Here is a 23,164-nt window from a genome sequence, read left to right as displayed (position 1 = left end):
ACTTGGCTGTCAGCTCTCCTTTCCCACACCCGAGGAGACACGCACTTACGTTCACCCAAAATTGACTGTTCCATCTCCCCTCTTCAGTGCTGCCCACGCCCTACCATCACTAAGCCTCACCCCTTTGAGAGGGCCACCACCCTCTCCAGGGGACCTCACCCCAGATCCATATTGCTACTACTCAGCATCCTGCCCCCTTTCCCCCACCAATGGATCCCAGCTATCAGGAGATCAGGAAGTGTCCTCTGGCCAAATGACCTCCACTATACTTACCTTGACCAGAGGATTTGTGGTTCATGGCACTGGTCCAGCTCTTTCCCAGGCGATCTAGCTCCTAGCCAGAGGGCCTGATGACGTGCAAACTTGAGCTTGTGCCCTTTCTGCGACTTTTTCCAAGTGGAGTGAACTTAAATAGCATTTGTCCTTTTGTGCTTGACTAACTTCACTAAGCATGTCTTCCAGATCCTTCCACGACTTGAAGTGTTTCAATGCTGCTTTTTAGGGATTCATATTATTTGTGTGTTTACATCAGAGTTGTTTTTTAATGTATCCACTTTTCTCTTGATGGGAATTTAGGCTGTTTCCAGCTTCGTGCTATTGTGAACTGTGCTGCAATGATCATGGGGGAACACATGTCTGTTCGTCATCTCTTTCTTATTTCTTTGGGGTATATGCCCAGTAATGGTATTGGTGAGTCAGATGGTAGTTCAATTTCCATATGTTTTAGGTATCGCCATATCTCCTTCTATAGTGGCTGTACATATTTACATGACTACTAGCAGTTGTACAAAAGTCCTTATCCCACCAGACCCTGTCCACCCTTTATTGTTCTGTTATGTTTTGTTTTTAAATTGGGATACATTACTGGGCTTTAGTTGGTATCACATTGTTGTTTTGATTTCCAATTCCTGAATGACTACAGACCTAGAACATTTCCACATGTGTTTATTAGCCATTTATCTATCATCTTGTATGAATTGTTTGTTCAGGTCTTTAGCCCATCTTATCAAAAGTTTTTTTCTTGCTATAACCTTGTAAAATTCTGTGGATCTTAATCATTAGTCTTTTATATGATGTGTCATTACTAAATATCCTTTTCCAGTCTGTGGGCTCTCTTTTTACTCTTTTATTAAATAAACTCTATTGATTTACACAAGTGTTTTCTTTTTCATAGGTCCCATTCATCTATGTTACCTTCTATGGAGTATGTTTCTTTTGTTAATTCTGCCAACCCATGTATTCCCTGGACTAATGATCCTGCTAGCTCTGGATTTTACATGTAGGTGTTTAATCCACCTGGAGTTATTTTAGTACATAGAATGAGATATTTCATTTCATTCTTCTGCAGGTGGTTATCCAGATTTTCCAGCACCATTTATTGAGGAGGGCACCTGCTTCCCATTTAATGTCTTTTGGGCCAATGTAAAAATCAATTATATGTGGATGTTTTTATTGTTGGGTTTTCTGTCCTGATTCATTGACCTGAGAATATTGGTCTTTTAAAATAAATTTATATGCTGTTGGATTCTATTGACCAGGGCTTTGTTGAGGATTTGGGCATCTATATTCATGAGAGATACCAGTCTGTATTTCCAGAGGTTATTGTGGTTTGGGGCAAGGGAGGAGTATAACCAATCCACTACAGTCCCTTATGTACCCTGTGAATTATTTTTAGAAGAGTGCACTTTTATTGTGCTTATAACAGTGGTTTCCTAAACAGCTCAGAATTATCCGCTGTTTATGCGTGGTCCTGGGGTGTCAATTTTCTATTACAATGAATGGCCCAGGGAGGAGTGTACATTCAGAAGTGGATCAGGCTACAGTCTGGGCACCAGTTCTGAAAGGTACCTGGCCTGTGCAGGACAAGTGCCGGAAAGCTGGAAATACCAGGTCCTATTTCTACTAGCACGGTGAGGCATTTTGTGATTCCTTTCTCAAAGCAATATAGAAACACCTCCACCGACACCTAGCCCTGCACCTGGCAGATTCCAAGCACTCCTGTTTCCCCAGTGCTGAGACTCTCTCCACGTGGCTTGATCTAATCATCTGCAGGAAGGAGCTGGGCATAGCTAGGGATTATCACCAGTGGGAGCTCTCCTCCCTCTGCAGACCTTGTGGTTCACCATCAAGCCTCCAGTTGTCTCTGCAGGCTTCTGTGGGATGATCCTGAAGTATCAACAGTTCGGCCGGGAGTTGCCACAGCACCTGCAAGGGAAGCAAAGCACAGGAAGGTGCTATGAACTCCGACGGCATGATTGAGAGCACAGCTGTGCTCTCTGTGGATAAACCAATTTAAAGGACACCTGGTATTATATCCCAGGCCCCAACCCAGCTACCTACCTGCAAATTTGGCAATCCCACAGCAGTGAGCTGTTCACAGGGCCGATCCAACACTTAGCTTTCCTTTTAAATATATTTTTTCACTTGCTTTGCTTCAATTTAAAGGTAGATGTACAAAAATAGCCTTATTCTTCCTTCCAATAGTATCCCCCTCTATTGTAATGTAAGGTCAACTTAACAGCATGAATCTGTTAAACCATTGTCTGCGGTCCCCAGCAAAAGCACAGTTTACCAACAAATACTGCATGCAACAGTACTTTGCACACACAGAGAAGAGATGGAGCTGGCTCATCAGTAACGGGTCTCACTACCCCCAGCCAGCAGTCTCACTTTGCGGCCAGTGCAGGGATGTTGTTTTGTAAGCATCCTTCGTTTGAGCTGCTAAAAGAACAGTGTTCCCTCCTCACCAGCAAAGATGACAAAATAGGGCTGTGCTATGAGGGAGAATCTACTGGAAGGCAGGGAGTTAGTTTTGTCGTCGTCGTTTGTATTCCTTGTAATATATTTAACAATCAGTTTGGGGAATGTTAGCATGTGTTCAACCAAAGGTAGAAGGGGCAGGCTGTAGGACACCAGACCTAAAGAGTATGTTTGAACACAGAAGCCCCTGGAAAGGCAGTGATCCAGCAAGGTCACCACATCCCAGGAGCCAGACTGACATAATTGATCCTAAACACAACTGGTTCAGTCCTGGACTCCAGGGAAGGACAGAAGAGTACACTTGGACTGCCTTCTTCCTCAACTTGCAATTCCTTTTGGGTTCACCTCAGATGTATTTTGCAATTGGGGGTAATTCTCTTGAGTTTTGTTATGTGTCTTTCTGTTTAACAGTATACGAACCCAGAATTGATAAATGTATAGAGGCAGCAAGACAAACAAGGATTTCTTGGAGATACAGTGGGGCAATAGGTGGGGTAAAAGGGAGCCGATATTAAAAAGTTCAAGAAAGATGTTTTCCTCCTGCTTGATGTGATGGAACGGTGGGATGATATGATATCTATGTTACTATGGGTAGACTAGAGAAACAAATTCATAGACACTCACGTCCTTGAGAAATAGCTTTATGTACAAGAGAACTCAAATATCAAGAAAACATCCCAGCCCAGTCCAGATCAATTCCTTAAGTCCAATCTTAGACCATATGTCCGATACGTATTTTTAAAGTCTTCTTCAGACTCACAAAACACATGCAATGATGCCAAATGCAGCAAGAGCACAGGCCAGTGGGTGGGAAGTCTTCTGGATCTGGTGGCATTGTAAGCATCTCAGCGCTCGCATGGGTCCACGTGATTTCTCCAGCTGAGAGCACTCACATAGTTCCACATATCTTGTCAGCTGCAATGTCTCCCAGGAAGTCAACAGAAAGAGACAGAGAGAGACAGACTCCTACATTCAAGGAGGAATGAAGGAGTTCCCAGAATCCTCAGGAGGCCACTCCAACACAGAGGCCACATTGGCTATGATCTGATTAACTGGCTAGACTCCACCCCTTCACTCTTAATCCTGTGAAATTGACAAATGATTATATGACGACCACAGCTAACTATAAGATGGTTTGGGCAAAAAACAAATAATCAAATAAAATAATAAACATAGACTATTTCATTATGAAATTTTTTATTGTAAATTCAGTTATTGGTTTATATCACAATCCCTTTTCCTGTTCAATATTTTAAAGTTTTTGAAATATTGTACTGGCAAGAATTTCTGTCCGTTTGCAGCTATGTGTGCAAAACTTTCTATCATGTATTGGAACATATTTTTCTCATGAAACATGCAACAAAATACTATTTGCAACATTCTTCTCAGGTGTAGTTCAGTGGCATTAGAGTATTGTTTTCAACAATTAAAAACATCTGCAAAATTTCCCATCAAACATAACAGAAAACCACCCCCAAAATAATTCTGACTAGAAACTTTCCCCTTAACATCAAATAATTAACTAAAACGTTCCAGTTTCAATTATTTTGAATAGAAGCCTGATTTAAATACTTCCCCGTTCCTCTGTAAAGAAGGCAGCCTAAATCCTGTAGAATATCTTTGTCTTTGAGCCAGATTTTCTTTACCAGTATTTTTTGTGGCGTACATCTCAATATCAAAATCTGTATAAAGAGCTATGTCTGTAGATCATACTTCCTTTCACTGTATCCAGCTCACAGTGTTTGCAACTTGTAGCACTCTCTACCTCTAAAGCTTTTCCCACTGAGGGACCAGAGGTAAAAATAACCTCAGGGAGAAAGTTGACTTGCAGGGGTGCTTAGGCCCCACAGGAGCCTGGATACAGACTGCAGTTAGAGCTGCTGTGCTGACCACTATGGTAGCTCCAGTGCCCGTGTTTGGAAATCTGCAGAGACAACTCCAGGTAACACTCCTGACCAACAATCTGAATGCTTATGACCAGAGAAAATGTTACTGTGTGCCCCACAGAAGTTGGAAGACTGTGTAAGCCCAGGAAACACCTCTCCTGTATGTGATGGGTTGCTGTCAGCAGGGGGCTCAGAATACCCATCACCCACAGAGGGTACTAATCCATGGGAAGAAATATGACCTTCTTAAGACTTCTGTGGGTTCCTGTTTCCCCACAAATAACCTTGTTGGTAGGAAACACTTTTTTTCCAATATTAAACATGGACTATAACGCAGTATATTTTATCCTTTCCCAAATATTCTGAAATGTTATAGGGGAAAGGAGTTTTAGGGAGACATATACTTGTTTCCCTACGTGGTCAAAGGAATGAAAAGATTCAGGTAGGCCTAGTCTTGATTCCATTGCATGGTAAGCATAGAGATTGTCTTTAATTTCACCAGATCATCTGTGTACTTCTGATGGTAATAGATGTAAAGCTACATTAAACTTAAAATCTGCACAGATGTCCGCATGATTGGTAGAGTGAAGACCTCAAAGAGAGGGCTGTGTTCTCTCAAGGACTCCACCAGCATCACTTTTCTAGTGTGAGTCCCAGAGGCAGAGGCCCCATTCAGCCCTTTCCACCTTTACATACCATGCACCTCCCACACGCAAATGCCTGACAAGAACCCAAATAAAACCACAACATGCAAGGACTTAAATTCATAATCCTTCTCACCTGGAGAGCATTTTCTGGGTGTCACGAATCTTATCCACATGAACATGAAGCATGTGTGGGTTTTCCTCTTTCTGGCAACTCAGGGTGGTGAGTGGTTCAGGGAGTCAGACATGAAGTCTGGGAGTGAAGAATCGGGGCACATGACTCACTGGGTTTCTCTCTATCCCCAGCTGTATAGGCCCAGGTGCAGGTACAAGAGTCAGGCCCTGGACTAGTGAGGCCCTCACAGACCCTATCTCTCACTTGTGCGGTCTCTAGATTGTCTTTAACCAGCTATCATGTGACCTGGGTGCACCGGGCTCCAGGAAAGGATCTGGAGTGGATTGGGATAATATGGGAGAATGGGGGGCACAAACTATAATCTAGCTCTCCAGTACTGAGTCAGCATCACCAGGGATACATCCCAGAACCAGGTTAATTTAAAACTGAGCTCTGTGAATCCTGACGTCACGGCCATGTATTACTGTGCAAGTTACACAGTGATGGGAACTCAGTGTGAGCCCAGACACAAACTCAGTTTCAGCAGAGACAAGGGAATGAAGGCAGTGAGGCTTTCCTCTCAGAAGCTGTGGTTTCCCCACCTTGTCAGCACTTCTCCAGGGACTACCGTGTATAGTCTAGGGAACCTTCATGCATCTGAGGAAGAACATGCACTCTGTGGAAGTCTGGAAGGTCATCTGTCGCCAAGATGGTGGGCCATGTCAGTAGAGGGACAGCAACACAGAACACGGGTACCCATATGGTAAGTCACAACTGTCCGTTCACACACTTGGCCCAGGCCAAACTCCAGCACCTCTTCCTTTGTTTTGAAAGCTTTGTTACACTAACTCCAATGAAAGTTTTTCTTGTTGAAAATTTCTCATGATTAACGAGATCTGATGTCCACATATAAGATGTTCCACATTTAATTCATGCAAAGGGCTTTTTTCCTTTTGTCAAATCTCTGATGTGCTGTAAGGCATTGTGTCTGGCTGAAAGCTTTTCCACATTCATCACATATATGGGGTTTCTCTCCAGTATGAGTTCACTGATGAACAGTAAGAGAAGCCATCCAGATAAAGGCTTTTCCACATTCATGACATACATGGGGTTTCTCCCGAGTGTGAATTAGCTGATGAACAGTGAGAGAAATCTTCTGGATAAAGCCTTTGCCACATATATAGGGTTTTACTCCTGTGAATTTTTATATGAGTTTTGAGATTTCCTTTACGAATGAAGCTTTTGCCACATTCACTACATTTATGTGGTTTCTCTCCACTATGAGTTTGCTGATTAATAGTGAGAGCAGTCTTCTGGATAAAGCCTTTTCCACATTCACCACATACATGGGGTTTTTCTCCAGTATGAGTTCGCTGATGAACAGTAACTTTACTCTTTCTGATAAAAGCTTTTCCACATTGACTACACACATGGGGTTTCTCTCCAGTATGAGTTCGCTGATGAACAGTGAGAGCATGCTTCCGAATAAAGGCTTTTCCACATTCACCACATACATGGGGTTTCTCTCCAGTATGGGTTCACTGATGAACGGTGAGAACATTCTTCGTGAGAAAGGTTTTTCCACATTGACCACATACATAGGATTTCTCACCAGTATGAGTTCGCTGATAAACAGTAAATTTACTCTTCTGGCTAAAGCCTTTGCCATATTCACCACATACATGGGGTTTCTCTCCAGTATGAGTTCGCTGATGAACAGTGAGAAGAGTCTTCCTGATAAAGGCTTTTCCATATTCACCACATATGTGGGGTTTCTCTCCAGTATGAGTTTGCTGATGAGCAGTGAGATCACTCTTCCTAGTGAAGCCTTTCCCACATTCACTGCATACATAGGACATTCCTGCCACATGAGGTTCCTGATGTCCCTTGAGGTATGATACACTGTGAAAATTTTTCCCACATTGCAAGCATTTTCCTAGCTTTTGTCCTTCATGACTTTTTTGATAATGTTCATTGAGTTTGAACATTTTCTTGAATATTTGCCCACACTGACTGCATTCGTAGGTCTTATCTAGTATACCAATAATCTGGTGTTCATAGAACACAGAGTCTTCAATGAAGGTTGTTCCACATTTATCGCCTGTGTGTAGTTTCTCAATTTCATCAGACTCCTGATGCTGAATGCACTGTGACTTCATGAACCTGGGTGGTTCACACTCAGGGAATTTCATTTCAGTATTAAATTGCTCTTGTTCACTGTGGAGAAAAGTTTTCTCATCTTCTGTATTTTGTTGCTTCTGTTCTGATTTAATTCCAGAATGATTAAATCTGATTTTACATTTTTTTCATGTAATCCAAACATCTCATAAGTTTCCTTTGGAGGAAAATTATTTTTATGCTGAGAATATGTATTACATTTGTAGCACCACTCCATTCTGTCAATGCATCTTTCACATTGCAAGTGCTCAAGCAAATGATCATCATCTTTCTGGATTTCTATAAAAGAACACAACATTGACTCTTTTAAATATCTTGGTTTTCAATGGACCCCATAAAATACACATTGATATAAAGTAGATCTTTAGTGACAACCCTCTTTTATGACTATAAATAAAACACTATGCTTAATGTTTATTGCCCATTGGACGAAATACAATCATGTAAACAATTCAAATGGTAAAAATAGTTACTATAGAAATCAGGTTGGATATGAAAGTGATAAATGGACACAGGTTTGATATTTGCTTAAAGAGGTACATGAATACATACAACAAACATAACAGAAGGAAGACATGAGACCAATAGACCACAGGAGTGATATGACTTGCTAATTCCATTTGGTAGAGGTTAAATGTATTCATTTAATCAATCTTTACTGAAAGACAACTAAGTGCTAGATAAAGTTGGGAATGCGAAACATGGCGAATATTCTACTTGGGAGAAAACAATTTTTACAGGTATATATGAAAGGGATTATGGTACAGAAACACATTCCTTATGTTTGTGGAGCCTGTATTTTAGCTCACAGCACTCCTCTTACAGTGCTGTCCTGTGGTGGCGTGCAGGTTGCTGTGATGCCAGAAGCACTGCCACCCAGTGTTTCAAATACAAGCAGGACCACCCATGGTGCACAGGTCTTAATGGATTCTCCAGAAATAGGGACTGGGAGGAAGATCTGGTGATCGACTTCTGGAACATGAACCCCTCAGGTTTAATGGCAATGAAATAACACTGAACAAGTACTAAATCCTCAAAGTACAGTCAACCATAATGATGTAGATGGAGGAAAAGCTTTGGGGACCTTCAGTGCTTGACATGGCATGACTGAAAATGAGAAAAAATAGCTGCTAATATCCTCTTACTAGAGGATGGAAAATGGCATACATGCAATATTGTCATGAAAAATTGCAAGTTGTCAAAACAAAATGGAATGGTAAAAATTGATAGTGTATGCATTATTCAACTTTAATAGACTGGTACTGGCTATTTTTAATTAGATAATCAAGTGGTTTATAAGGCTGAGATCGACAAATTCAAGAAGATTGGCATCATATTCATTATCCAAAAGCACACTGCAATATCTTCCCTGATGTATAATTTTGTCAGTGGTAGGCTAATATTCATATGCCTGCAAGCAAGACCAGTTAGTACAAGTGTTATTCAGTTTTGTGCACCAATTAAAGCAAACATAGAAGCATTCACAAAGTTGGAGAAGAGTCCCAGTCACATACTCTTAGTTAAATATCATCGCCACACTATCCTTTCATTGTAGTGCCACCTTAATGATACCTCATACAAGCGCATGGCTAATTACTATCTGCCAGCAGCTTTAACGACAAGAGCAGACATGTTGTTGTTATTGTTCTCCCCGCTCAGGAGACAATTACTCCACTCCACCTACCCTCAGCACTGGTCTTAAGTTGCTCATCCAATTATTTCAGGGATCCCGAGGCTAAAGATCCTGCCTACCTTGTTAGGTAGCTAGGTGTCTGCCTGTGTTTGTGTGGGAGGCGGGGGAGCTGCATGCCCTGAGATTATATAAATTGGTGAAAGAATGCAAAGCCTTTTTATTTCTGCCCTTCAATTACACACCAGTCCTTTAGGACCCATCCAGTGGGCATTTAAGAGAGAAAGAGATAATTGATTCCTTAAGTGACAGCAACAAAGGGAACCTGATTGCTTTCAAAGCTAGGCATCTTTCAGCTGAGAAGCAAGAAGTCAGGCACCTGTAGCAGCTGTATACTAACATCTTCCTGGAGGGCAGTTGGGGGGAAATCTCTGTCTGGAGATTGCTCATTAGCAGTTCTAGCTTTGGGACTTGTGGGGGTTTTCTTCCAACACTAGAACTGGTCTTCCAAGCCCTGTGGTCAGGAGTACAGATATAAGGCTGCTGCTCACACTTTCATCCAGGTTCTGTTTACCACCACAATAATGAAATTGAGGGGAGAAGGGATAAAGGAGAGCTGATATCAAGGAATTAAAGAAGAAAAAGTGTTCAAACTGTGGTAGCTATTGTACAGGACTGCTCCATGTAACTGAACTATGGGAAGTTATGATATCTATAAGAGCTCCCAATAAAATATTTAAAAATATATATTGAAATTTTCACATGAATTTTTCAGCCTGACATTGATCAACCAAACAATCATACACACTGATAAGTGTAAAATTTGGGGAAAGTAGCAGTAGTTGGAAAATGTGACCTTAGTAACAGAAATGACACACAGGTTCACTGATAACATTTTGAGACTAATGATGAATTCATAGCAAATTCCTTATTAAACACCAGAAATGGAAACTACACATATGGATTTTCCGGAATGGAACAAATGAAAATCAAATCAACCACATCTACAGAAAGAAATGGTGGAGAAGCTTATAAGTCAAAACACGCCCAGGGGTTAACTGTGGAACAGATCATAAATTGCTCAAATCCAAGTAGAAGCTAGCCAAAGTAGCTAGAGCACAGCTTAGAGACTATGTAAAGAATAAACATGAGGAATAAAAGTCTGACTGAAGACTAATGACAGAGACCAGATGAGATGTGGGATGACATGAAAGGCAACTTACACATGGAAACCAAAAGGCTACTCAAGAGACAGAAAAGAAAAGAGAGCAATATTGAATGTACTATGCATTGTTTGAATAACAGCAATAAAACCTATTGGAATATACTGCAAAAATGTTCTTTAGAAGCAGCAACAGTCATCTTTCGTGTATTGGACCTGTTAAGAAGGGGTGGGCCTAAGGAAGGGACACTACATAGTAAGAAATATATAGCAGACATTGCTTAATTAAAAAAAAAACATGCCCTTTCCACTTACAAAAATTATTGGAGGAACAGACAACTTAAAAAAATCTTACAGGTAGAAAAAAATGTAAGGTACAGTGCTAAAGTATACTTTAAGCTGATAATTTTCTTGCTAGGAAGATGATTTTAGATACCTGGAAACAACAGAAGTCATAAATATATTTCACCAAAAGGAGTAAAATATGGGGAAATATGTCTGTTAAAGAATTCCAACAGAGAAGGCAAATTGACCATCTCTCTAAGAAAACAGAAAGAACTGACATCACCTGCATGAAGAAAACTTTAAAGGAACAGGACATCAAATGAGAATATGGACACCAAATCTTTAGAGAAACTCCAAGGGGGGAAGCTAAGGAAGCACAAAGGAGACCCGTTTATGGTGGGAGCTCAAGATGCAAGATGGTGCTGCATACTGCAAATGGATATCCATTCTTACTCAGTAGGGGAGGAATGTGCTGTATTCAGAGGACAGTTACTAATTCAGAGTTCTCTGTTTGGAGAGAAGCGTGCAAGACAGATTTTCATAGTAAAGTGGAAACATAAAAGAAGGGAAAATTTCAGAATGTTAAAGAAAATTATGGAAGCAAACACACTTAGTGTAAAACAAGAAAATGGAAATCTAATCTCATAAGAGCTACAGGTGTACTTCCCTCAACATCTTGGACAAGTGAACTCTCACATACAAAGTAGCACACACTTTTATGCATTTTCTGACACCTTTCATAGATATGAGGCCTTCTCCCTGTTCAATCAACTACCCCAGCCAATTCCCCTTAAGGTGTTTTGACCATGCATCTGAGAAAATTCCACTATAGCTTGCTTCTAATACCAAACACAGTTCTCTTGTTCCAATTGAGAGAAAGCTTCTGGGGTGACAATTAGATAACCTGTTTAAGGGAAATTACAGAATCTTGGACACACCAAAATTAACGTAAAGTTTGTAAAGACTGCAGTTTTGTATTTCTAGAAAAATAATGTTCAAAGGAACAAAGTAAATAGCATTCTTTCAAGGGTAGAAGACCTAACCCACTAACCTAGGATGAGAAAATGCAATGAGAATCTACCTCTTTGAGAATACCACAAACACCGCAAAGTTTTTAACATATAAGACAGGAAAAGCCAGTGACGAGGTCAATGACTTGAGAATTCTCCTCACCAATGGAAACCAGGTTGTGATAGTTCTCCAACATCACATCCTGATATAGGGTTTTCTGAGCAGAGTTCAGGAGCTACAATTCCTTCCGGGTGAACTTTACAGCCACATCGTTGAATGTCAGTGGTTCCTGTAGTAAGAGGGGTCTACTTAATGAAGTATTTTCCATTTGAAGATTTTAAAAAAATATATCTTACAGTAAAAAAAGGAAAACAATAATAAAAACTATTGTGGTAGTTCATTCCATAATGCGTCATTAACTGAGGACTTGGTACAAAATATTTTACCTTATTTCTACATTCACGACCATCAGCCGAGAAAACTAGCCCTAATTTTAGAAAGATCTCCAGTGTTCTGAGAAATAAATGTTTTCAAATACATTCTCCAGGTCAAATACAGTGCCCCCACAATAGCTAGCTCCACATTAAGGAGCAGGCTTAAAGGAGCTCCCATAGTAGAGGAATCATTTCTGTACCTGGCTACTTCACTATGCCTGAAGGTTATCTGTATATCTGAGCAATCAGGTTCTAGAGCCAGCCCAACATAAATGTAGCAAACACCTGGGGAGGGCACAGGGCCGGTTTGAAGTCAACTAACACTAGGTCAAGATGGTAACTCAGCATCTTGCTTGTTTAGAATTTTACCCGCTTATGATATGACCCATTAACTATGTACATGCTAACTGCATGACACGAACGCCTTATGGAAAGACCTGTAAGCTCCATTATATATACCCACTGGAAAATATATTCACTCTCTCAGGCCTGACATGGGAAGAGAGCCCCTGTGTCCAGCTGTCTGCTCTCTGTCTTTTAATATTTTCACAATTGCAATGTCACTCCTGAGGATCACTTTTGGAGTGTTGGGGACCCCAGTGCCTGAAAATAATGCACCCACTCTTAACATTAGAATTTTGAGTTCCAGTGACATTATCTGAATGTTCTAGAAATAGCTCAGCTTTATAATCACACAAGGTAGATAAAGACCTATTTGTTATTAAATGGCATTAGGGTTTCTACCAGCATCACCATTATTAGAGGCTCGGTACCTTCAGTGGCAATAAGTACTGGGAACAGTGCAGATGGGGGAGGTCAAACATACCTCAACTCTCCAACACTTTTTGTCAACTCTAAAACAAGTCAATCCTTCCACACCACTCTGTCTCACTTCTGGGTTTGATAATCTGTTGCTGTGGTCACACAACACTCAATAGATCAAAGTGGTCTATTAATGAACAAGGTACAACTCGGGATCAGGAACAAGAAGCTATAAGTCAGAACCAAGATCAGAATGTTCATAGACATTATCTCCCTTACTGAGTGCAGAACAACTTTCTAAGCTCTTAAAGGCCACCTTAGGACAAGCTCCTCTTGACAACCTTAGGACAAATTCTCCTCAGCCACCTTTGGAGTGAATTATCTTAACTTTAATTGCAAGGTCCTCTTGAACTTGCCATCTTTCACCACATGCTCTCCAAGGCGCCCCCAGCCTAATTCTGCTGGGTGGATCTCTGGAGCCTTCCTAATCTTGCCTAGGCAGGGAAGATGCTGGGTTGGCCCAAGAAGCCATCTTATTAAGAGGGAGAGAGAGAACTGCCTGCAGGCATGGTTTGAGAGGAGACAGTGAGGCATTATCCTGTCATCTGAGCTGTTGATTTGGGTTTATTAGCCCCTGCAGCCACACAGTTCAGAATGAACCCATGGATTAAGGATTTGCAGCTTCCAAAAAATTAATGTGGCATTTCCTTGAATGGCAACTATGAGCTGCCTGTGTGACCTGACTTGAGAGCTTCCTCCACTCTATGAGCCATTAGCTTGCTGTCTGACCTTCCAATTTGGGTTCCTCAGCCCCTGCAACCTATTAGCTGACGAGATTCAACAACTTCTCTTTGTGAGGCAGTGGACTGTGGTCTGACCTGATGATCTGGTTCATCAGCGTTTATAAACAAATCAATGAGGAAAACCCTACAGACTGATTCCTGACCTTTATATAGATCTGGAACTCACCAGCTTCCACATCTTGAAGAGCGATTTATTTACTTGTTGACTTTTGAGTTTTGTGAGATGTTGCTGAGCAAATCATGGACCATCTTGAACCTCTACCACATAGGGATGGGTCTACTGCTGCTCCTGCAAAATGAACTGTACTATTCATGGGTCAAGAGCTGCACCAATGGAGACAATGACCAGGGCAGAAGGGACAGAGTGACAGAGCCAATGGTGTCAGGTCCAGAAAGGGCTTTTCAGCCAAGAAAGTGGGACAGGCAGGCAAGATCAAGAAGAGGATATCCAAAAGTAGTTGAGAGGACCATATAAAGATGGAACTAAGAAATGAGCCTATCTTTAGAAGGAAAAATGTCTGATAGGGGCCAGGGAAAACAGGCCTTCCCTGAAGAAGAGCAAATGTGCCTACATGGTTCTTTAATATGAAAGTCAATGTGTAGCCTACTAATTCTGATACCAAATTATACTCTGTTACTGAGTAAAACTTGTACCTGTGACTCTGGACTGTAATTAGTCCATGGCCACTGCAAAAAAAAAAAAAGAATAAGCTGAGTAGGAGAGGAGTGTGGCAAAGATACTGGTGTCAGACTGGAAAACCATTGGAGGGTACAGGTCTGTCTAAGCTCTGCCTCATATGAATCAGAGCTGATGTTGACAGTTAATTCTCTCTCCTGCATCTCTAGTTAGAGGAGGTGAGATGCTGTCTCATTTTTAAACCACTAATGCAACAAGACCCATTTTAGATGCATTGATGAGAATGCTGCTGTGTGGGAGAGTATTTAACATATCACCTTCAGAAATAAGCATTAAAGAAAGTTACTCAAACAAAAATCCCATGGACTACTGAACTCTCCTAAAGAAGTGATTTTATTTCTCCTTAAAAACCATGTATAGCATATAATTTGAAAGATATGCTGGCCATAGAATAATAAATTATGAGCTGGAAGATAATGTTATCCAAAGAATCCTCAGTGCTATATTATGTTCAATGTCAATAGTTTATTGTTAATCCTATGATCAATATATTCCTAATCTTCTCCAGCCAAATGTTGAAATCAGAGTAAAAGTTTAGCTCTAAGTTCTACTATTTCAAATTTCTGCTTTTCCAATGAACTGAATCAGTATTATACAGGCTCCTACAATTCCAGTAGAAAATACAGAAAAGGATAAAACACATCAGAAGCACCTGAGCCTTGGCCATTTTCTTTGGTCCTTAGGACACTACAGGCAACTGGGATGCTCTGTCTTATCTGGATCAGCTCTAATGATGCTCACAAATTTCAATCTCTCGTGAGGAAATCCCAAAAGTAATAATACAAGGCACTCTTCCTCCTTCCTCTAAGCTGCTGGTGATGCACCATCGGCAGGCTGATGGGAGAATACAGTGTAACACATAACCAATAGGTCCAGGTGCTGTTACTGTTCTTTCCTTCTTCTAAACACCCAAAGTCCCCAATACTGTTAACGGTGCCCTTACTGAGTAATGGGAAACATGCTTATACCATGAGCAATAAAATCTAAAACTCATAATGTTCACACATGTGAATAAAAGATTATTTTATAACAAATAGAGATTGGGCAATCAAATATAAATATAAAAAAATAAACAAAGAGTTGGATCCCTACCCCACAGCATACAAACTACCAATTCCTTGCTGTGTGACTCTCAAAGAGAATGACAAATCAATGAACCTTTAAGATGATTATGTTAATTAAAGCATCTGGAAACATTTTACATGGGATATATAAAGAGCTATTATAAACTAAAGATTATTTTATAGGAGAACTATAAATTGTAAAATAACTTTAGAAACACTTTTAAACTCACCATCAAGTAGAGTTAGACATATAAGCTGCAGATAGGACACAGGAGAACTGCTGTACAGAGCTTCCAAGATTCTAAAGCCATGACAGGATGCTAATGGGTGTGTACCTCTGACCTTGAGGATAGAAGTCCAACACTTAACACATGTCAAAAACAAGGCTCCATAATAAACATTTATATGACATTTATTAGATTGAAATTTATATCTATACATATATAAATTACATATAAATGTAAATGAAGAAGTATATATCCCCCAATAATGAGTGCACTTTTGAATCCCAATATAGATAATGTTTTTAATATACCATTATTTGTAGTACCTAATGCAGTTAGATCAGTGGTTCTCCACCTATGGGTTGAGACCCTTTTGGGGGTTGAAGGACCCTTTCACAGGGGTTGCCTGATTCATAACAGTAGTAAACTTACTGTCATGAAGTAGCAACAAAAGTAGTTTTATGGTTGGAGCTTCACCACAACATGAGGAACTGCATTAAAGGGTCGCAGCATTAGGAAGGTTGAGAATCACTGAGTCAGACAGGTGGTCTATACAAGTACACAGTCTAGCTATGCCCCCTTAACTTCCTCCAAATTATTTACCTGGGTTTGTCGCCTGCCAATGTGAACGAGGAAAAGTTGTCCCTCATAGTGGTTACTGTCAGGCTGCTAATTGCAAGGTCAGCAATTGGAAACCACCAATTTCTCCTCGAAAGCATGAGTGACATGGCTTTTTACTCCGTTATAAAGTTACAGTCTCATATAAGACAATCGGGCAGCTTGGCCAACAATACATTGGTCCCGTTGTGCCTTGTGGTTATGTAAATAAACTGTCTGAAACCTAACCTACAGATTAGTTACTTTGGAATTCATGTTACAACTAATTGAGTTATTTCAGAGACAGAAATTGGGATCTCACTACCAACAAAAAAGAAGAACCAGGGGGACTTCCGGCAAGATGGCGAAGGAGTAACAAACACCAGAGGAACTCCACAGAATTCAAGCTAGGAGAGTTACTTAGAGATAACTGAACACTGCTGGAATGCAGGAGGAGCATCATAAAGATAAGTAGGCACAGACCCATGGGGTTTTGAGGGGCTGGGGGCTTTTGGTTTACTTCAGTGGAGGCCGGCTGGGGCTTGACCTTTGCCCCGCCACTGTCTCTGCCAGAGCCAGGACCATTTGGAGCCTGTAGGGCTGCTTGGTCTCAACACAGCCACAGTTTGCCACCACCTGCCTTGGGGCAGGCACTAGACCTTTGCATCTCCTCTCTGTCACCCTATCAGTCTTGGAGGGCTGTGCAGCAGCCTTTTCTCAACACAGCCACAGCATGCTGCTACCACCTCCGAACAAGGATTAAACCCTTGCAGCTCCTCTGGCCTGGATAAGGGCTCAGCTACATTGTTGCTTTCTATCCATCTCTTCACTATATTCCCCCTCCCCCGCCCCTCATGGGCACATTTGGCTTGCTTTTTAACTTTTTTTTCTCCTCTTTTCCTCTTTCTTGGTCTCTCACACTCTACTGCTAACCTCCAGACCACTCCCTTAGCTTAGGGCATTTACACCTGAGCCACACGCAGCTAGGTGAGCTCCACCCTGTGTAGTTAGCAGGCTGGAAAAATCCCTGCTGGCCCCCAACAGGGGATACTCTGCTCAACTTCTGACTGGGGAACTCCTTCCAGCCTTTGTGCCTGTGGGGCATAAGGCAGCTCGGCCAACACTCCTCAACAAAAGTTACTGCAGGAGCCTCTGCCCAACCTCTGCAACACCAAAGCAGGCAACCCTTCTGGGTCACTCCCCCGAGAGGGAAGCCACAGGAGGACAAAGTGGTAGGTTAATTCCATAGTGAAATAAGCTATAGGCAGTTCAAAGTCTCCCAGAGAGAGCCAGTGCTCTTCGACTCCCTGGAAAATGGCACCTGGCTCATCTAAAACAACGCAACACAAGCAGCCATCAGCCCCAAAAACCTCAACAAAAAAAGGAGAGGAACAAAAGGCAAAGCCAGAAGATGTCCTGAACATAATGCATGCATAGAGGAAGCAGACATTGAGCTGCCACAGAAAGAAATTTTCAGAATGTTACTTGGAGTCAGGGGATATGAGGGAAACAATACAGAAAAATGATGAAATGATAGAAAAGGTAAAAACCATAAATCAAAGAGAAATACAGGAGCTTAGGGAGGAGATAACAAAAACCAGTAGCACACTCATGGACCTCGACAAGCAACTGGAAGAATCAGAGGCCCGCATCAGTGACTTGGAGGACAGCCAAGCAGACTTCAACAAACGAGAACAAAAATCTAATAAGATCATCAGAGAAGCTGAAGAAAACTTAAGAACTAAGTCTGATGCTATGAAGCGGTACATCATTAGAATTATTGGCTTACTGGAGGAAGACACAACAAAGAAGTCATCTGCAACAGTAGTGAGAGAATTCTTGGAGGAAAGCTTCCCCAGCTTAGTGAATTAAAACAAGGCAACCATTCAGGAAGCTGAAAGAATCCCAGCAAGACTGGATCCCAAGAAGAAGTCATCAAGGCACATAATAGTTAAATTATCCAACTTTGAGGAAAAGGAGAAAATCATGAGAGCAGCTAGGGGAAAACAAGCAATCATATATAAAGGTTCCCAAATAAGAATATGATCAGACCTATCAGCAGAAACTATGAAGAAGAGAGAGTGGAGTAACATTTTCAAAAAATTGAAGGAAAACAATGCAAACCCAAGAATACGCTACCAAGCCAAATTATCAATCAAGATAGATGGAGAAGAGTCATTACATTGCACGCTCATCTCGATAATATGATCACTGAAGACAGATTTGTGCATAAGCAAATGTGGTGAAGAAAGTTGATGGTGCTCAGCTATCAAAAGATATAGCATCTGGGATCTTAATGGCTTGAAGGTAAAAAAGCGGCCATCTAGCTCAGAAGCAACAAAGCCCACATGGAAGAAGCATACCAGCCTGTGCAATCACAAGGTATCAAGGGATCAGGTATCAGGCATCATCAGAACAAAAAATCTTACCATAGTGAATCAGCGGGGGAGTGTGGAGTGGAGACCCAAAGCCCATTTGTAGGCCACTGGACATTCCCTTACAGAAGGGTCTTGGGGAGGCGATGAAACAGTCAGGGTGTGATGTAGCAACGATGAAAAATACAACTTTGATCAAGTTTCTGGGTGCTTCCTCTCCCCCTCCAACTGTCATGGTCTGAATCCTGACTTGCAGGTCTGACTAGACCAGGGGATGTACACTGGTGCAGATGGGAACTGAAAATGCAGGGAAGCCATGGCAGATAATCCCCTCAGGACTGGTGGTGTGAGTGGTGATATTTGAAGGGCACAGTGAGGTTGGGTTGGAAAAGTGGAACCTATTTCAAGAATCTACATGTGACCTCCTCCCTGGGGGACATACAACAGAAAAATGGGACACAGAAATATATGACAAAATAACAATTTATAAATTATCAAGGGTTCATGAGGGAGGAGGGAGTGAGGAGGGAGAAGAAAAATTGAGGACCTGAAGCCAGGGGCTTGGGTGGAGAGCAAATGTTTTGAGAATGATGAGGGCAACGAATGTAAAAATGTGCTTTACACAATTGATATATGTATGGATTGTATTAGGAGTTGTATGAGTCCCTAATAAAATGACTTTAAAAAAAAAAGAACCAGGAGTAGGGGCCTTTAGATCCCAGATTCTTTCACAGAAATTCTTCAATCCAGCAGACAGGCAGCTGTGACACAAGAGTGGACATGAAGGGAAGAAGCAGCAACAGAGACATGGTGGCAGCAGAACCAAGAGCCTGAGACAGAGCAGTGGCATTCCCAGACCACAGAACAAGAGAGCTAAGTGCCTTTGGGCAGGAGGTTAGAGGTGAAATAGGGGTACATTTGAGTTCTTATCTGGGGAACTAGATTTGCCAACCCACATAGAGCTAAGTGTGTCTGGTATAAGGCTAAGGTGCAGAGAGAGAATTTATCCGCAGAACTAAGAGAACTTTGTAATTTTTGTACATTTAGGACAGAAGCCAGGGGGTTGTAGGGCCTGACCTCACCTGCAGGTACGGCTGTCAAGATGCTGTCCCAGAGAACTGTACCTTGAGGCACTGATGATGCTAAATTGTGTGTTAGGGTGGAAAAGTGACTTCTTTGTCAAACATAATTTGAGGAGAGCATTTATTGAACTTTAAGAGACAACAAAAGATACGCACACACATCATATGGATAAGGGAGGCCATTAGCAGTTCAAATGCAACTGAGGATTCAGAGTCGGGACCCTAGATAAATAGGACACAGAACAAAAGGCCATGTCACAGATCATGATTGGTGGCAAAGCAATACATCAGATACAGGTGGGACTGCAGCAGCAGGAATGGGACCATAATTGGGACATGCACATTATTAGATAGAAAGACTTAAAAGATTGGTCCAGGGCCTTCAAACTGAGGCAATCAAGGCCAGACTCATAACAATGGCCCCTGTGCTGTCCTCGCTTAGGTGAGCTCCATCAAGGATACATCTAGGCAGGCCCTTGGAGGGGGATGGATGGAGAGGAGTGCAGGCAATCTATTTTGTAAGGCATTTTCCGCAAGGGTAAGATGATCTACATTCTTGGCTAATTATCAAAAGGAATTCAATGGAGGCTTAATCAAACTGGGGAGGCAGCAAATGGACAGAGTTGTCACTGTCATCAGCAATGCAAACCTTAAACCCAACTCAGTGCCACAGAGTGGATTCTGGTTACAGTGACCCTTTAAAGGGAGGTGGAATGGCCCCTTGTGGATTTCGGAGACTATAACTCTTACCAAGATTGGAAACCTTGTTTTTCTCCTCAGGGGTGACTTGTAATTCTGAACTGCTGACCTTGCAGTTAGCAGTCCAATCTGTAACCACTATGCCACCCGCCTTTTGCAAATTGGAGTGCTCACAATTTAAGTTCTAATACAATTATACATGGTTACATTATCAGCAAATTCTATCATTCCGGGAGATGCGCAAATTGCTCGGACCCCGACCAATGGGGCAGCCTGGGTTCTTGTACACTGGTGTTTCCTGGGTTCAGACCCCAGAAAGCTCAGATCCCTCCTGCTTCCCCTCAAACTCCTCTGCCCAGTGCTGACCCCAGGAACCCCAGGGATGCTCACCCTGCTTGGAGTCAGGTGAATGGATTTGGTTCACGACCCAGTCAGAAGTTGAAGTCCTTCCTTGTCATGCTTCAATGTGCAAGACACTAGTACCAGATTTCTAGCTCCCTAGACTGGACTGTATTTCTCTGTGGCAAATCTTTGTTCTGAAACAGAAGAGGAGGCAATGTTGAAAAAGGCATATCACTTTCTTGGCCTGTACTTCTTGCGCTAAATAGTGACCACCCCCACCACCTGGGATCAAAATCCTGCTCAAAGCTGAGGGTTTGCATTAAACAAGGGTCCACTCTATCTTTGCAGAGCAATTTTACTAATTTCCCAAATATCATGATCAACTTTGGATCCACAAAGTGGAAGTACTTAAGGCCTCAAATTTCTCAAGCTCCATTGAAGGTAAATATCTTCTTTTCACCAGCAATCTAACTGAAGAACGGAATATTTTATGAAGAATGTTCTTTAAAAGCCCATAACGGAACCTCAGACCAAAACCCTTGACATATCTGGTGAAAGTGATCAAGCTGAATCACGCTCATATCTGCCACTCCAACTCAGGCTGAGCTTCTCATTAAGTAAAACCTACTCCAATTCCCTTGCATCCTGGGTATTCTTTACAATATCTATTGTGTGAAGAAATCCCTATGGTTGGGTAGCCCATTTATGCACAATAGTGTAGTAACTAGAGAAAGTTTTTGTACAGGTGGACAACAAGAGACAGAGCGACACCAATAGCACATCCTAGAGGTACCTTGGCCAAGATAGAGATATTCTAAACAAGAAAACAAGCCAGGGGAATCCTTATTTGCTACTCTCTTAAGCTCTTGTGTTTACAGTTGTCCGATTTTAAAGCCTTTGGGAAAGACTGCAGCTTACAGTCATGGAATGGCAAGGGGTCATGGTAAGAGCCAAGGTGAGGGAAGATGCTTAAAAATGCAAGATGTATCCAGAAAAGAGATGACTGATCAAACCATTTTGTCATCTTGACCTAAATTCTGGATTCCAAGCTTTCTAGGTAATGCTGACTGATGGCAAACAACACACACTGTAGTAGTGGGCTTATTGGCTTGGGTTCAAGGATGTCCCATCCATAGTCTCAGGTGTGAGTGACGATTTGTCCCGTCAAGAGGGGTGTAAATCATTTATCACTCTAGAGGATCCAGCCAGAGCAAGTGATCTATGAGAGTCGAGTGGGTTTCAGGATGTTCAGAAAGTTTACAATCAACTGAATCACAATTCAATTCCATGAGAAACTTCAAGGCTAACTGTAAGACAGATTAAAGTTGAAGATTCTGGCAGCTAGACAGGAGAGTATTCACGCAATATGAATAGACGCTTTATTCTTTTTGTCTAAGTTCACGTTATTGGGTGAAACATAACAATAATTGTCAGAGTAACCTTATTAATATTTTCTATGAGACCAGTAATAACCTGTAAACAAGGTCAGATAATGATACTTCAAGAAAACTGTAGAGCAATATTGATAATGGATCTACATGAAAAAGTTCTTGAAAACATTGGGAATAGAGTCAGAAAACACATGAAAATAATTACACATGATAATTAAGTAGAATCTATCCTAGAGTTGATTTAATATAAGAAAATGAGCACTGTAATATATACCAATTAATGTAAAAAAGAATTAATAATCTAAATAGACACAAAACTTACTAAACAAAGTCAAAGACTTTTCATGCTAAGGAAAAATAACTCTACAAATCTAACATAAAACAAATATAGTTCAAAATGTTAATATGCTAATATACATTCCTAAAAAGAAAAAGTCATACTTGAAAAAACATCACCCCACGTCAGAAAAAGGACAACCATAAATGTCCACTTTTACCAGTGATATTAAAAATTGACTGTATGTTCTAACTAGAGCTACCAGGTTCACTTTTTTTTAAGGAAGAGGCTTCCAAAAAGACATAAAAATTCCTTTAATCATAATTTAATTATCACATCCATAAAATATTCACGATATGCCATGAATAGCTAATAAATGCTAAAACATTGTAGGCTACATTTAAACACGCTGAAATAACTCTTGGTACTTAACTCCCTAACTATTAATTGTTAATCAGAAGTGAAAGGGGAAGGTGGGGGGAGAAAGAGGGAACCTATCACAATGATCTACGTATAACTCCCTCCCCAGGGGGATAGACAACAGAAAAGTGGGTGAAGGAAGACATAGGGCAGTGTAAGAGATGAACAAATAATACTTTACAAATTATCAAGTGTTCATGAGGAGGGGGGAATAAAAATGAGAAGCTGACAGCAAGGGCTCAAGTAGAAAGAAAATGCTTTGAGAATGAGTATGCCAACAAATGTACTAATGTGCTTGACACAATGGATGGAGGTGTGGATTATGA

General features: G+C 41.2%; 1 long non-coding RNA gene across 1 annotated transcript in view; it reads right to left on the bottom strand.

Annotated features, from left to right (window-relative positions):
* Window positions 1–3,693: 3,693 nt before the first annotated feature.
* The window catches only part of LOC142462397 (uncharacterized), a 68,547-nt gene continuing 49,076 nt past the window's right edge, over window positions 3,694–23,164 (bottom strand). Inside the window, exons 3-6 of the long non-coding RNA XR_012787253.1 lie at window positions 20,799–20,944; window positions 15,662–15,773; window positions 11,834–11,960; window positions 3,694–7,862 (exon numbers count right to left, since the gene is read on the bottom strand). This is a non-coding gene — a long non-coding RNA (uncharacterized LOC142462397). The remainder of the gene's footprint in view (window positions 7,863–11,833; window positions 11,961–15,661; window positions 15,774–20,798; window positions 20,945–23,164) is intronic.

The sequence above is a fragment of the Tenrec ecaudatus genome, chromosome 12, assembly GCF_050624435.1.
Source record: "Tenrec ecaudatus isolate mTenEca1 chromosome 12, mTenEca1.hap1, whole genome shotgun sequence".
Taxonomy (NCBI): Eukaryota; Metazoa; Chordata; class Mammalia; order Afrosoricida; family Tenrecidae; genus Tenrec; species Tenrec ecaudatus.
Note: the sequence above shows the minus strand (reverse complement) of the source record. Positions and strands in the feature narration are given on the sequence as shown.